At 40.5% G+C, this 17,605-nt stretch overlaps 3 long non-coding RNA genes across 3 annotated transcripts in view; 1 reads left to right on the top strand and 2 right to left on the bottom strand.

Annotated features, from left to right (window-relative positions):
- Nucleotides 1–17,605, bottom strand: part of LOC145448464 (uncharacterized) — a 459,562-nt gene that overhangs the window by 156,016 nt on the left and 285,941 nt on the right. The window lies entirely within an intron of this gene.
- LOC145448842 (uncharacterized) overlaps nucleotides 1–17,605 on the top strand; it is a 131,542-nt gene that overhangs the window by 19,164 nt on the left and 94,773 nt on the right. The window lies entirely within an intron of this gene.
- Nucleotides 1,271–7,687, bottom strand: LOC145448474 (uncharacterized). The gene is made up of 4 exons (XR_013917930.1): nucleotides 6,390–7,687; nucleotides 5,286–5,361; nucleotides 5,000–5,106; nucleotides 1,271–3,179 (listed from the first exon to the last, which is right to left on the bottom strand). It is a non-coding gene; the product is annotated as an uncharacterized LOC145448474 (long non-coding RNA).

The following is a 17,605-nucleotide window of genomic DNA, read 5'->3' as shown; positions in this document are numbered from 1 at the left end:
CCTAGTAGGCTACAACTTGAATAATTCGATCCATCGATGAGGAAGTAGATAACCCGCTCACCGAAACGTTGAGTTTTTTGTACTTTTAATCTGTAATTGGAATACGTGAATGAAATCCCCAATCTGTAGATTTATTGAAGTTACCAGGAATTTTCCTGTTGTCACCGAGATACATCTTTGAGATCCGTTCTTTGTACAAAACGTTTTCTGCCGCGTTGAGATATGCTGTATTTTCATGTTGTATTGAGAATTGAGTCCTGATACTCAAATATGTTTTTCCGGGCCTGTACGTGGCTCCTGCACTTTCGGCCCAAAAAGCAATATTCTGCATATGTCAGTATAGGCATTTTTATGAATTTGGTCCGAAATGGCATGTGTCCCGTAGATCAGTCGATTAAATAAGCGGAACGGTACCCGGAGAAACAGGGCTCATTCGAGACCTGTATATTTCGCAGAATAGAATATCTCTAATGCTAGTTGGTCGCATGCTACTCTACAGGTGTGACAAAGGCCATTCGACGTAATGAACCGCACCGATCCAGCAAGATTAGAAGGGAAGAAATCGTGATATATATATAAAACGCGATTCTGTTACGCGTGTCCGATTTAATATTAAAATTACCGCTGCGCGACAGTTCATGAGCAAAACAAGTCACCGGGGTATCGCTCATCGTCTAATCAAGGTCTTACTGAAATGTTTTACCAAAAGTCCCAATCCGAATAGCCTTTTCTACATTCATGATATGAGCCGTTACAGCGCGCAAAGACATCGTGCATAGGAATCACAGTATAGAACGTCAAGTGTGACTAGCAGCTATGCTAAATATTCATCATCATAATTTTATTGGGGAATTGCTTTGATGTCGTCCGTATAGTTGGTATTCTGGACAAAATACGAAAGGTTTGGAGATAAAAATAAGATAGATAAGCTGTTAAATTATCGTAATTATATTGCGTAGCGTAGTTTCATCCCAGCAAACACATTACGGCAAGCTGATATCCGTCGGATAACTTGTCATTTGGCACAGAGTCAGCCTACCGCTATCCGGTTGCACCGAGCGTGTCGACTCCTGGTGGTATCCAGTGGGTGACCACTGATCATCCATCAAGTCATTTCTGAGTCACTTCCTGGCCACTGTAGGGACAAAGTCCGGTTGGGACCGATATCCATAGACTATCCACTGATCAACCCTCTGAATACTAGCTAGCTCCTGGACCTGCATATTTCCTTACCACAGGTTAGGCGACGCACAAATACACTTAAACAAGATTGATTTTCAGGCAAAAAGCTTATATTATCAAATTGTCAGCAATAAAAACTAAGCAGCAACGAGTAAAATTAACAACGGCTGTAAATCACGTCAAAATCAATCACTCACTCTAGTTCAAGACATACAATAAAGCAACAGGTGGACTCAAAAATATCACAAGCAGTCGATCAATTAATCAATCAGGCTAAAAATAGGATGACTACGAAGTATGTACACTGGGAGGATTACAGAATACCACACATACACAACTCATCAGAAATACCAGAGGTTGGCAAGTTTTGAAAATCATTATAGGCAATAATAAAAACTGCAGCAAAGTAAAGCATTGAGTCAAAGCAACAATAATTGTCAATCAATCAAGGTGAAGAAGCATGCACACTGGAAGGATTACAGAATACGACACACGGACAAGTGTTGAAAAATTATGATAGGTCGAAGCAATTACCTAGAATTCTGCCTATGAGAATAAAACAAGACACGCACTGCATTACACATGCACATTAGGGCTCTTCAAAAATAACTTTTTTTCTCAAATCATACTGGCTACTTGATAAAATTGTTAGGTTACCCAATTTAAGCCTACACACAAAATTTGGTTCAATTCCAGCCAGTAACCGCTTTGCTACAGGAGAAGAAAGTTCCTATTTATTATATAAAAATAAATAATAAAAAATTTGAAAATTTTCTGTTCACCCCATGAAAGTGTTAGGCTGTCTATAGAAACGATGCTCACCAAATTTGGTCCAATTCCAACCAGTGGAAGTGGAGTTATTGCCGTCGAAAAATTTGGATTTGAATAAAATAGTATTTACGGTGAGCACAACTATAATAAATAAACAAAGAATCGGTCACAGTAATTACTATTTTATTCAAACCCAAATTTTTCGACGGCAATAACTCCGCATTTTTGAAGAGCCCTAATGCACATACACAAATGTATCAGAAAAACAGAGGCTGGCAAGTTTTGAAAATCATTATGCCAACAAGACATAGAGATACATTCAAAATTGCAGTGCAGTAAAAAAAGCACAGCATCGAGTCGAAGCAACAACTGTCAAATCAAGTTGCAAAATTACGTTCACTATATGAGAATACCATAGGAAAAAAATTCAAAGTAGCAGGTTGAAGTTCTTCAATGACAGTAAAAAGACATGCACCGTTGCACACTAGGGAAATATCCGACGTTGATATTTAAGAATTAAGATGGCAAGTTTTGAAGGTGAAGAGGTAATACGAATAGAGATACAAAAAAACAGGATGTTTTATTCCGGTCAATTGCTCGTTACGACATCCTCTATGTGCAGATCTGTCACACATTGAGCAAGGTGCAGTATAACAAACAAAGCACTTCTACTCGGGTTTCGCCTACTTGTACTGCATGTTTTTTTACTACTTCTACTTGAGTTTTTCAGACATAACCAGTTAGATAGCCCCTAGAATGTAGTAAATAGTGAATGCAATTTAGAAATCGCACTATAATTGGAGTGCCATTATATATTTTTCGGGTACATCCTTCAATTTTGAAAGCGGCCTCTACTAACTGCAGTAACCTGCAAGTGTGCGACTCGTTCTACTTTTGGAAAGTACTAAGTAGTCACAATTTCAGATCCACCTTTACTTGAGCAGCAAGGATGACTCACTTTCACCCCTTTTTGATCGTATATACCGTGTCTAGAGCGGATGAAAATAATAATCAGCAGATTCAACTGTAACTTGTAAAAAATTCCACAGCAAGCAATGCACACTTGCAAGCAACAATCTCTCTAGCTGGAAATATCTTCAATCTTCATACAGGTTCAACTTGCAACGAGGTCATAAGTTGGTATGAGGGAAATGACTTTATACTGCATCCTCTTCCTTGTCTGCGTAAGACTGAGACAGGATACGGACTTGTTCTGCATTCTTGTCCTAAAATAATTAGCAAGAAAATCATTACAAGCGAACATGAAACGATCCTTCAAAATGCTACCAATTCCGAACGCCTTGCAAAATTCATTCAAACACTGACAAAGTACAGCATACTATGCATAAACGCACAAATCGTGAATATTAAAATTTATGATCATTATGGAACAGTGGACACTAGGGGTGTTAAAAACAAACTTTTTTCAAATTTGATTGGCTTAGCTGGCAAATCATTAGGTTACCTAAAATACCTTGCACAAAAAATTTGACTCATTTCAATTCGCAGATGCTGAGGTCATCCAATTAGAAATTTCTATCATTTTTCAAATAATTGTATTTACGGTGGAAAATTTCACCACTCCGACATGATCAAAATGCCCAAGATGTAGGGATGCTTTGTCCCACTTATTTCCATCTTTACAGGGGCCTATGGTAGAGTTTGGATGAAGATATCGCCAGTTGACGAATAAAAGATATGACACGGATTAGCTGGAAATTAGTAGACTTCATTGAAATAGCTAATAGACACGTTCAAATGATAGTGATATACTTTGCAAATAAACTACTTTTCACACTAATATTAACGACCACGAAAATGAAAAAAAAACTGACACATAGGTAAAACAAGGGTAAATATATGAGTATGGGCATGGTCATAGGCGCCGAGTTACGGGGTGGCACCCCATTCAATATGCTGAAACGCCCGCCGTCTGCGATTTCAAATTTTCGTATATCTCTATTGTCTAGTCATCTCGATACGACATCAGCGCTGTCAATGAGCAAGTCCGTGATATCGCGTAAATGCCAACAATTTACCATTAACCGATACACACGCAAATAATTGAATACGCAGCTTCGTAGGCGGCGACAAACTAATGCTTGAAACGCCCCAATAAATTGTAACCCGGGATTTCGACATGCATTTGTCGTGTTGTCAGACTAGGTTCCGACCCATTGTGCTGTATTCAAGTTGGTGAATTACTGATTAGATGCGCCAGTTGAGGCCTACAATATTCGTATCGTAGGCCTCGGATGCGTGCTTTTTCGTCTGCTATCATCTGTAGGCTACTAATTCTTGTCTGGTTTATACACTCGCATTTCCTCAATGTCACGTGTCGGTGTTTGATTCGTTGATAATACTGCGCATTGTGCAGTGCAAGGCGTTGAATTACGTTGTCAAATAGTGATGCAACACGAGGTTTTCTGTGGCGTAAATTCTGAATTTATTCGATTAGTTCGAACGGGAACCTTCTATTTTCCAATACAATAAACTTCATTGCTGGACGGACTGGAGCTCAACCATATCGCGGATCGAATTTCAAACCATTTAGCGCGTCCGCAGGCACGCTATAATCGCTGGAATGAAATATCACGTGCGCCAGGCTATGCCTGATATCGTTACCAGCCTGAACTATCGAGTCTACAGCAGGACTGGCGCAAGTGATAACATCGCTGGCCTAAACTATAGCATCTGCTACAGACATCATATGATTTGCCTGCTATCTCTACTTATTTGATTGTTATGTTATACTGGCTTAAGACTGCCAGCGTCAAATTGAATAAACCTGAATCTGCGCAATTGGCCACGAACAGACGCAAACGAACGTAATTGATTCGCGCTAATACTGAAACATCAGAAGATGCATGTACTTAACCGTAATAAATGATGCTAACTTGGTAAATTTGAAGAAATTTCAAACCCCTCCCTTGTTTCATCTGGTCACCCTATGTAGAAATAGAAGTCGGCGCCTATGAGTATGGTTATGCAATATAACCATTATCCCCTCTGCGCAATATATTAAGACAATCAATATTGCACCTACCTCGTACTGCTGATTTCTGTTTTTGGATGGTGCATGGCGCAACACCGATCTGACTTCAATCTCGTAGTCCTTTTCCGGAACAGTCGTAGGAATATTGCAACAAGCACCTAAACAGGAAGATTATAGTAAACAATTTATAGAGACGACAACTAGTTCAACCTACGATATATAATATATTGCATAAACTCAGTGCAAACAGAGCTTTTTTCCCAGTTCTGCCCAACTTTATCAGTTGCCACTCTATTGGGAAACTCATGCTACTCAATTAAATATACCATATACTCACCATTTCCAGTAGGAAATTCCCAGCAGAATGAACCTAGACGACTCTCCAGGAAGGGCTACTTGCTGAGACAACGTATCTGAACAGATAAATAACAGTCAGTGGCAACTCAAACACGCAATAACGGGCATGGGTTGATTAAACGCAGTCAAATAATGATAATCTTATAGCTGGCGAACAGAGCGCAAAATTTAATAAAACAGGTCTCAATATAAAGCTACTTTCGCACTGATTCAGAAAATATAAATTAAAATCTGGTACGGGCACTAAAACCCCCCGAAAATTGATTTTAAAATCTGCATTGTTTCTAACAAAGGTAGCGGCAGTAGACAATGACAAATCAAATGTCTAGAACTGATTGTGACATCATTGAACACCTTGGCGAAGTCGTGCTGAATATATATTACAATGAAATTCAAGAACCGCTGTGCCGAATGGAACAAACTGTTTTGTAGATCGGCCTGTTGCGTACCAAGAAATACGCGTTGATAGTAAATTCTACGATATATGTTTAAGCTTTTGTGCTATAATTTATACTTATCCAAAATTTTGAATGCGCGACGACGCATAAAATACACAAACTATTCACATTACGACTTATTTGCGCTACAGCCATTGATACGACGCGCTATACTCTGAGAATCACGGGGAACACGGCAAGCGACTTCGCCAAGGCGCCCAGCCGCCCAATGATGTCACAATCAGTACGAGACATTGAACGGTCATTGTCTACCGACGTTACCATTGATAGAAAAAATACCGACTTTGGCCTTTCAAGGGCGATTTCCGGGGCGTTCCAGTGCCCGGACCAGATTTTAATTTCTCTTTTCAGAGTCAGTGCGAAAGTAGCTTTCGATTGAGACCCGTCTAATTAAATTGTTCATTCTGGTCGCCAGCTCTAACATTAACGCTGAGTTATCAAATTGGAAGTTTCTACAGTCATCATTGCATGAGCTGAGCATAGAAAATTTCAAATAATTCATATCTTACATACGGTATACCCAGCTCAGCTTTCTAGACTATAAGAGTTAAATAATTTTTTTACAAATCAAACGGTCATAACTGCAGATGCTGTTTTGATACCACATGGAGGAAATAAGCTCTAACCTGCATTTGGTAAATTGGTGATGCACTGTCCGTAAAATCATGACATTACTGGCAGATTTCTTCCTTCACTTTCCTTCAAGATGCTGAGATTTCTTTTCGAACTGTTTCGCCCGAGCTGCAGCAAGATCAGTATCACTGGCCGGGTTGGAATCCCGGTACGTTTAGCGTAATATATTTGGTGTGCAGTATCACACCGTGAGAACAGTTAGTAGAATCTTTGGTGTGCACGAGACACCGATTCTATATTGGATCACTGGTATCAGTGGAACATGTGCGTTTTCTTTGAATCTTCTCGTGACCACCCGAATCAGACCTTGAATCGGAATCATATTTGGTAGATCTTCGTATCCGTCGTCTTTTCGCCGCATCCGATGCCGAGCTATCCAAGTTAGTATTGCAATACTCAAACCATAGCGCTGGGTAGAATTGAATATCGGCACTTCAATACTATACAATTTGGAAGCCAAGCATTAAGATCATGATTGAAATACCAGCAATCACGACTCTTGAGTAGGGATGTCTATCACTCAATTTGGGTTACGGGTCTCATTCAAAAATTCTGATAGCTTGCGGTCAGTCAAGTGTTACCTTCCAATCCATTTCCAGTTATTAATCACAAAACAGTAACTCTTACCTTATGTTGATCAAGAAATCAGGTTTGGTTACAATAAAAGGACGTACTATAACAGTATCAACTCTAAACCTACCTACCTACCTACCTACCTACCTACCTATACCGAACATCCGTCATAATAGCTCTTTAATACTATATAGGGATTCAATAACCAAGCGCATTTTCGTTGTGCACATACGCCACTTCTGACTATAACCGTATCATTATCATTGACTGACTACACTGCTACAACCAGTGGTTATGGTTAAGTAATCACCGAGCTAAGTGGCACACAGCAAATGTCAAAAATGCTTCTCGCCGCTGACAACAATTCACTTCAAAGAATCACGGTTCAAACTTCCCAGACGAAAATTTGAATCACGTGAACTGGGCTCGCTGCGCAATGCGCCACTGCGCATATGGATGAAAAAGGCTAATGATCTCATTCACTTCACGCATGGCGCGACGCACGAGGAAAGCTCGTCAATCGTTGAGTGGTATTCAGTGGGGTAACATCACTTAGCTATATAACATCGGTAAAACATTATGAGGTACAAAAATTGTAATTGTCAAATTGTAAAGTTTATTACATGCTCGAAATAAAAGTACGAAAGAGAATGTACCATTATCGAAGTCGATAATAGAGTATACCAATATTCAATATACCAGCATATAATCCCTGTAAATTATATGGCGATCAGGATCAAGTCAGATTCACTGTGCGCAGTCGCCATTTCTGCCGACCCATTGAACGCATTCTAGTGAAAAACGCTAAACATCTCACGGCATGACGCACGCGAAAAGTTCGTAACATCTTTCGGAATTGCGAATGTTCACCGCAGGAACAAACAGTAACATGACAGCTAAAAGGGCACAGAAATGGCAATGTTTAAAAGCTTGAAATGTAGGCCCGACAGTGAATATTGACCGTTCAATGCCAGCATGCATAATCCGGTTACGTGACGTCGCTATAAAGAATCACGTCCAGTGACGATTTTCCTTCAAATTCTATTGAAATATTTTGAAATACTGAAATGTGTGCAATTTGTGCATATCAGCGTCGGGAGTTAATGAGAGGTTGACTTTATAGCTGAAACAAAATGGAGCTATCCTCACACTGTCCGAATATGATATCCATTGGAATTCTGACTCGCGCTTTCAGTGGACTATCTCGAATATCGGTGTGTAAACGTGCGATTTTCTTTCGAACTGTACTCTTGAAACATTTTGAAAGGATGAAATATGTGCCCTTATCAGCAAGAACTTGAGTGGTTGACTTTTTAGCTGATACAACATGGAAATATCCGCACACTGTCAGATTATGATATCCATTGGAAATTCAATTGGGACTTTTAGTGGACTATCCGAAATGATTTTCTGTATGTATGTCCTAGGATATCCGAACTGGACATTTTCCAACTTGGATAGCCAAGTATTAGCCCACGTCTGTCCAACCGGACACTGGGACACTCGGACACTGCTTGGATAGCCCTAGGCAATTATGTGTTTGCTGGGATCTGACATACCTTATATTCCAATATTTCCACTCACCGTAAATAGTAGTATAATATTTACCGACGGTATATAACGCAGTGAATATCTCTATGTCTGTGTGCTGATTGCGGTCAGTTGCTCTACATGCATGCGCATGCTCTTAATGATAATGCTTATCTCGTGTGTGATATTCGTGTGACGTGTGACATGAGACTCCGAATGAGCTCTCAAACCTAGGCCCGGGCCACATGCAAACTGCGTGATCGTCACGCATAGTGTCCCGTTAGTTTTTTTTATATCCGATATAATAAAACAGCTAAATTTATCGCAATTCAACAGATCTCAGTTGTTTAAGCTATTGATAAATTTACGCAGTACTGGACATGCGCGCAAGGATGAGTGAACCGACTATTCTGCATTTTCAGCTGCGTGTATCGGACAGCACCACGGTTTATATCAGTGCTTGCCCAAAAAGTGTGCACGTTGCAGCCAATGCCGCGCCCGAATATTCATAGAAACACCAGTACTTGTTGGTAGGCTACACTAAGGTGCATCACAAATTTGACGCATCAAATCACAATTACTCTACTGGAGTCGGCTTACGAGTTATATGGCCGGTGAAATGTTAAAATCAAGCCGAGGCAAACCAGCCTAGTAGGCTACAACTTGAATAATTCGATCCATCGATGAGGAAGTAGATAACCCGCTCACCGAAACGTTGAGTTTTTTGTACTTTTCAGCTGTAATTGGAATACGTGAATGAAATCCCCAATCTGTAGATTTATTGAAGTTACCAGGAATTTTCCTGTTGTCACCGAGATACATCTTTGAGATCCGTTCTTTGTACAAAACGTTTTCTGCCGCGTTGAGATATGCTGTATTTTCATGTTGTATTGAGAATTGAGTCCTGATACTCAAATATGTTTTTCCGGGCCTGTACGTGGCTCCTGCACTTTCCGCCCAAAAAGCAATATTCTGCATATGTCAGTATAGGCATTTTTATGAATTTGGTCCGAAAGTGCATGTGTCCCGTGGATCAGTCGATTAAATAAGCGGAACGGTGCCCGGAGAAACAGGGCTCATTCGAGACCAGTATATTTCGCAGAATAGAATATCTCTAATGCTAGTTGGTCGCATGCTACTCTACAGATGTGACAAAGGCCATTCGACGTAATGAACCGCACCGATCCAGCAAGATTAGAAGGGAAGAAATCGTGATATATATATAAAACGCGATTCTGTTACGCGTGTCAGATTTAATATTAAAATTACCGCTGCGCGACAGTTCATGAGCAAAACAAGTCACCGGGGTATCGCTCATCGTCTAATCAAGGTCTTACTGAAATGGTTTACCAAAAGTCCCAATCCGAATAGCCTTTTCTACATTCATGATATGAGCCGTTACAGCGCGCAAAGACATCGTGCATAGGAATCACAGTATAGAATGTCAAGTGTGACTAGCAGCTATGCTAAATAATCATAATCATAATTTTATTGGGGAATTGCTTTGATGTCGTCCGTATAGTTGGTATTCTGGACAAAATACGAAAGGTTTGGAGATAAAAATAAGATAGATAAGCTGTTAAATTATCGTAATTATATTGCGTAGCGTAGACTCATCTGACATACCTTATATTCCAATATTTCCACTCACCGTAAATAGTAGTATAATATTTACCGACGGTATATAAGGCAGTGAATATCTCTATGTCTGTGTGCTGATTGCGGTCAGTTGCTCTACATGCATGCGCATGCTCTTAATGATAATGCTTATCTCGTGTGTGATATTCGTGTGACGTGTGACATGAGACTCCGAATGAGCTCTCAAACCTAGGCCCGGGGCACATGCAAACTGCGTGATCGTCACGCATAGTGTCCCGTTAGTTTTTTTATTATATCCGATATAATAAAACAGCTAAATTTATCGCAATTCAACAGATCTCAGTTGTTTAAGCTATTGATAAATTTACGCAGTACTGGACATGCGCGCAAGGATGAGTGAACCGACTATTCTGCATTTTCAGCTGCGTGTATCGGACAGCACCACGGTTTATATCAGTGCTTGCCCAAAAAGTGTGCACGTTGCAGCCAATGCCGCGCCCGAATATTCATAGGGACACCAGTACTTGTTGGTACACTAAGCTAAGGTGCATCACAAATTTGACGCATCAAATCACAATTACTCTACTGGAGTCGGCTTACGAGTTATATGGCCGGTGAAATGTTAAAATCAAGCCGAGGCAAACCAGCCTAGTAGGCTACAACTTGAATAATTCGATCCATCGATGAGGAAGTAGATAACCCGCTCACCGAAACGTTGAGTTTTTTGTACTTTTCATCTGTAATTGGAATACGTGAATGAAATCCCCAATATGTAGATTTATTGAAGTTACCAGGAATTTTCCTGTTGTCACCGAGATACATCTTTGAGATCCGTTCTTTGTACAAAACGTTTTCTGCCGCGTTGAGATATGCTGTATTTTCATGTTGTATTGAGAATTGAGTCCTGATACTCAAATATGTTTTTCCGGGCCTGTACGTGGCTCCTGCACTTTCGGCCCAAAAAGCAATATTCTGCATATGTCAGTATAGGCATTTTTATGAATTTGGTCCGAAATGGCATGTGTCCCGTAGATCAGTCGATTAAATAAGCGGAACGGTACCCGGAGAAACAGGGCTCATTCGAGACCTGTATATTTCGCAGAATAGAATATCTCTAATGCTAGTTGGTCGCATGCTACTCTACAGGTGTGACAAAGGCCATTCGACGTAATGAACCGCACCGATCCAGCAAGATTAGAAGGGAAGAAATCGTGATATATATATAAAACGCGATTCTGTTACGCGTGTCCGATTTAATATTAAAATTACCGCTGCGCGACAGTTCATGAGCAAAACAAGTCACCGGGGTATCGCTCATCGTCTAATCAAGGTCTTACTGAAATGTTTTACCAAAAGTCCCAATCCGAATAGCCTTTTCTACATTCATGATATGAGCCGTTACAGCGCGCAAAGACATCGTGCATAGGAATCACAGTATAGAACGTCAAGTGTGACTAGCAGCTATGCTAAATATTCATCATCATAATTTTATTGGGGAATTGCTTTGATGTCGTCCGTATAGTTGGTATTCTGGACAAAATACGAAAGGTTTGGAGATAAAAATAAGATAGATAAGCTGTTAAATTATCGTAATTATATTGCGTAGCGTAGTTTCATCTGACATACCTTATATTCCAATATTTCCACTCACCGTAAATAGTAGTATAATATTTACCGACGGTATATAACGCAGTGAATATCTCTATGTCTGTGTGCTGATTGCGGTCAGTTGCTCTACATGCATGCGCATGCTCTTAATGATAATGCTTATCTCGTGTGTGATATTCGTGTGACGTGTGACATGAGACTCCGAATGAGCTCTCAAACCTAGGCCCGGGCCACATGCAAACTGCGTGATCGTCACGCATAGTGTCCCGTTAGTTTTTTTTATATCCGATATAATAAAACAGCTAAATTTATCGCAATTCAACAGATCTCAGTTGTTTAAGCTATTGATAAATTTACGCAGTACTGGACATGCGCGCAAGGATGAGTGAACCGACTATTCTGCATTTTCAGCTGCGTGTATCGGACAGCACCACGGTTTATATCAGTGCTTGCCCAAAAAGTGTGCACGTTGCAGCCAATGCCGCGCCCGAATATTCATAGAAACACCAGTACTTGTTGGTAGGCTACACTAAGGTGCATCACAAATTTGACGCATCAAATCACAATTACTCTACTGGAGTCGGCTTACGAGTTATATGGCCGGTGAAATGTTAAAATCAAGCCGAGGCAAACCAGCCTAGTAGGCTACAACTTGAATAATTCGATCCATCGATGAGGAAGTAGATAACCCGCTCACCGAAACGTTGAGTTTTTTGTACTTTTCAGCTGTAATTGGAATACGTGAATGAAATCCCCAATCTGTAGATTTATTGAAGTTACCAGGAATTTTCCTGTTGTCACCGAGATACATCTTTGAGATCCGTTCTTTGTACAAAACGTTTTCTGCCGCGTTGAGATATGCTGTATTTTCATGTTGTATTGAGAATTGAGTCCTGATACTCAAATATGTTTTTCCGGGCCTGTACGTGGCTCCTGCACTTTCCGCCCAAAAAGCAATATTCTGCATATGTCAGTATAGGCATTTTTATGAATTTGGTCCGAAAGTGCATGTGTCCCGTGGATCAGTCGATTAAATAAGCGGAACGGTGCCCGGAGAAACAGGGCTCATTCGAGACCAGTATATTTCGCAGAATAGAATATCTCTAATGCTAGTTGGTCGCATGCTACTCTACAGATGTGACAAAGGCCATTCGACGTAATGAACCGCACCGATCCAGCAAGATTAGAAGGGAAGAAATCGTGATATATATATAAAACGCGATTCTGTTACGCGTGTCAGATTTAATATTAAAATTACCGCTGCGCGACAGTTCATGAGCAAAACAAGTCACCGGGGTATCGCTCATCGTCTAATCAAGGTCTTACTGAAATGGTTTACCAAAAGTCCCAATCCGAATAGCCTTTTCTACATTCATGATATGAGCCGTTACAGCGCGCAAAGACATCGTGCATAGGAATCACAGTATAGAATGTCAAGTGTGACTAGCAGCTATGCTAAATAATCATAATCATAATTTTATTGGGGAATTGCTTTGATGTCGTCCGTATAGTTGGTATTCTGGACAAAATACGAAAGGTTTGGAGATAAAAATAAGATAGATAAGCTGTTAAATTATCGTAATTATATTGCGTAGCGTAGACTCATCTGACATACCTTATATTCCAATATTTCCACTCACCGTAAATAGTAGTATAATATTTACCGACGGTATATAAGGCAGTGAATATCTCTATGTCTGTGTGCTGATTGCGGTCAGTTGCTCTACATGCATGCGCATGCTCTTAATGATAATGCTTATCTCGTGTGTGATATTCGTGTGACGTGTGACATGAGACTCCGAATGAGCTCTCAAACCTAGGCCCGGGGCACATGCAAACTGCGTGATCGTCACGCATAGTGTCCCGTTAGTTTTTTTATTATATCCGATATAATAAAACAGCTAAATTTATCGCAATTCAACAGATCTCAGTTGTTTAAGCTATTGATAAATTTACGCAGTACTGGACATGCGCGCAAGGATGAGTGAACCGACTATTCTGCATTTTCAGCTGCGTGTATCGGACAGCACCACGGTTTATATCAGTGCTTGCCCAAAAAGTGTGCACGTTGCAGCCAATGCCGCGCCCGAATATTCATAGGGACACCAGTACTTGTTGGTACACTAAGCTAAGGTGCATCACAAATTTGACGCATCAAATCACAATTACTCTACTGGAGTCGGCTTACGAGTTATATGGCCGGTGAAATGTTAAAATCAAGCCGAGGCAAACCAGCCTAGTAGGCTACAACTTGAATAATTCGATCCATCGATGAGGAAGTAGATAACCCGCTCACCGAAACGTTGAGTTTTTTGTACTTTTCATCTGTAATTGGAATACGTGAATGAAATCCCCAATATGTAGATTTATTGAAGTTACCAGGAATTTTCCTGTTGTCACCGAGATACATCTTTGAGATCCGTTCTTTGTACAAAACGTTTTCTGCCGCGTTGAGATATGCTGTATTTTCATGTTGTATTGAGAATTGAGTCCTGATACTCAAATATGTTTTTCCGGGCCTGTACGTGGCTCCTGCACTTTCGGCCCAAAAAGCAATATTCTGCATATGTCAGTATAGGCATTTTTATGAATTTGGTCCGAAAGCGCATGTGTCCCGTAGATCAGTCGATTAAATAAGCGGAACGGTACCCGGAGAAACAGGGCTCATTCGAGACATGTATATTCCGCAGAATAGAATATCTCTTATGCTAGTTGGTCGCATGCTACTCTACAGATGTGACAAAGGCCATTCGACGAAATGAACCGCACCGATCCAGCAAGAATAGAACGGAAGAAATCGTGATATATATATAAACGTGATTTTGTTACGCGTGTCAGATTTAATATTAGAATTACCGCTGCGCGACAGTTCATGAGCAAAAGAAGTCACCGGAGTATCGCTCATCGTCTAATCAAGGTCTTACTGAAATGTTTTACCAAAAGTCCCAATCCGAATAGCCTATTCTACCTTCATGATATGAGCCGTTACAGCGCGCAAAGACATCGTGCATAGGAATCACAGTATAGAATGTCAAGTGTGACTAGCAGCTATGCCAATTATTCATGATCATAATTTTATTGGGGAATTGCTTTGATGTCGTCCGTATAGTTGGTATTCTGGACAAAATACGAAAGGTTTGGAGATAAAAATAAGATAGATAAGCTGTTAAATTATCGTAATTATATTGCGTAGCGTAGTTTCATCTGACATACCTTATATTCCAATATTTCCACTCACCGTAAATAGTAGTATAATATTTACCGACGGTATATAAGGCAGTGAATATCTCCATGACTGTGTGCTGATTGCGGTCAGTTGCTCTACATGCATGCGCATGCTCTTAATGATAATGCTTATCTCGTGTGTGATATTCGTGTGACGTGTGACATGAGACTCCGAATGAGCTCTCAAACCTAGGCCCGGGCCACATGCAAACTGCGTGATCGTCACGCATAGTGTCCCGTTAGTTTTTTTTTATATCCGATATAATAAAACAGCTAAATTTATCGCAATTCAACAGATCTCAGTTGTTTAAGCTATTGATAAATTTACGCAGTACTGGACATGCGCGCAAGGATGAGTGAACCGACTATTCTGCATTTTCAGCTGCGTGTATCTCACAGCACCACGGTTTATATCAGTGCTTGCCCAAAAAGTGTGCACGTTGCAGCCAATGCCGCGCCCGAATATTCATAGGGACACCAGTACTTGTTGGTAGGCTACACTAAGGTGCATCACAAATTTGACGCATCAAATCACAATTACTCTACTGGAGTCGGCTTACGAGTTATATGGCCGGTGAAATGTTAAAATCAAGCCGAGGCAAACCAGCCTAGTAGGCTACAACTTGAATAATTCGATCCATCGATGAGGAAGTAGATAACCCGCTCACCGAAACGTTGAGTTTTTTGTACTTTTCAGCTGTAATTGGAATACGTGAATGAAATCCCCAATCTGTAGATTTATTGAAGTTACCAGGAATTTTCCTGTTGTCACCGAGATACATCTTTGAGATCCGTTCTTTGTACAAAACGTTTTCTGCCGCGTTGAGATATGCTGTATTTTCATGTTGTATTGAGAATTGAGTCCTGATACTCAAATATGTTTTTCCGGGCCTGTACGTGGCTCCTGCACTTTCCGCCCAAAAAGCAATATTCTGCATATGTCAGTATAGGCATTTTTATGAATTTGGTCCGAAATGGCATGTGTCCCGTAGATCAGTCGATTAAATAAGCGGAACGGTACCCGGAGAAACAGGGCTCATTCGAGACCTGTATATTTCGCAGAATAGAATATCTCTAATGCTAGTTGGTCGCATGCTACTCTACAGGTGTGACAAAGGCCATTCGACGTAATGAACCGCACCGATCCAGCAAGATTAGAAGGGAAGAAATCGTGATATATATATAAAACGCGATTCTGTTACGCGTGTCCGATTTAATATTAAAATTACCGCTGCGCGACAGTTCATGAGCAAAACAAGTCACCGGGGTATCGCTCATCGTCTAATCAAGGTCTTACTGAAATGTTTTACCAAAAGTCCCAATCCGAATAGCCTTTTCTACATTCATGATATGAGCCGTTACAGCGCGCAAAGACATCGTGCATAGGAATCACAGTATAGAACGTCAAGTGTGACTAGCAGCTATGCTAAATATTCATCATCATAATTTTATTGGGGAATTGCTTTGATGTCGTCCGTATAGTTGGTATTCTGGACAAAATACGAAAGGTTTGGAGATAAAAATAAGATAGATAAGCTGTTAAATTATCGTAATTATATTGCGTAGCGTAGTTTCATCTGACATACCTTATATTCCAATATTTCCACTCACCGTAAATAGTAGTATAATATTTACCGACGGTATATAACGCAGTGAATATCTCTATGTCTGTGTGCTGATTGCGGTCAGTTGCTCTACATGCATGCGCATGCTCTTAATGATAATGCTTATCTCGTGTGTGATATTCGTGTGACGTGTGACATGAGACTCCGAATGAGCTCTCAAACCTAGGCCCGGGCCACATGCAAACTGCGTGATCGTCACGCATAGTGTCCCGTTAGTTTTTTTTATATCCGATATAATAAAACAGCTAAATTTATCGCAATTCAACAGATCTCAGTTGTTTAAGCTATTGATAAATTTACGCAGTACTGGACATGCGCGCAAGGATGAGTGAACCGACTATTCTGCATTTTCAGCTGCGTGTATCGGACAGCACCACGGTTTATATCAGTGCTTGCCCAAAAAGTGTGCACGTTGCAGCCAATGCCGCGCCCGAATATTCATAGGGACACCAGTACTTGTTGGTAGGCTACACTAAGGTGCATCACAAATTTGACGCATCAAATCACAATTACTCTACTGGAGTCGGCTTACGAGTTATATGGCCGGTGAAATGTTAAAATCAAGCCGAGGCAAACCAGCCTAGTAGGCTACAACTTGAATAATTCGATCCATCGATGAGGAAGTAGATAACCCGCTCACCGAAACGTTGAGTTTTTTGTACTTTTCAGCTGTAATTGGAATACGTGAATGAAATCCCCAATCTGTAGATTTATTGAAGTTACCAGGAATTTTCCTGTTGTCACCGAGATACATCTTTGAGATCCGTTCTTTGTACAAAACGTTTTCTGCCGCGTTGAGATATGCTGTATTTTCATGTTGTATTGAGAATTGAGTCCTGATACTCAAATATGTTTTTCCGGGCCTGTACGTGGCTCCTGCACTTTCCGCCCAAAAAGCAATATTCTGCATATGTCAGTATAGGCATTTTTATGAATTTGGTCCGAAAGTGCATGTGTCCCGTGGATCAGTCGATTAAATAAGCGGAACGGTGCCCGGAGAAACAGGGCTCATTCGAGACCTGTATATTTCGCAGAATAGAATATCTCTA

This window comes from Botryllus schlosseri, chromosome 10, assembly GCF_051294905.1.
Source record: "Botryllus schlosseri isolate E-star chromosome 10, Bs_hap1, whole genome shotgun sequence".
NCBI lineage: Eukaryota > Metazoa > Chordata > Ascidiacea > Stolidobranchia > Styelidae > Botryllus > Botryllus schlosseri.
The sequence above is the reverse complement of the archived record's forward strand: the minus strand, read 5'-3'. Positions and strand labels throughout refer to the sequence as shown.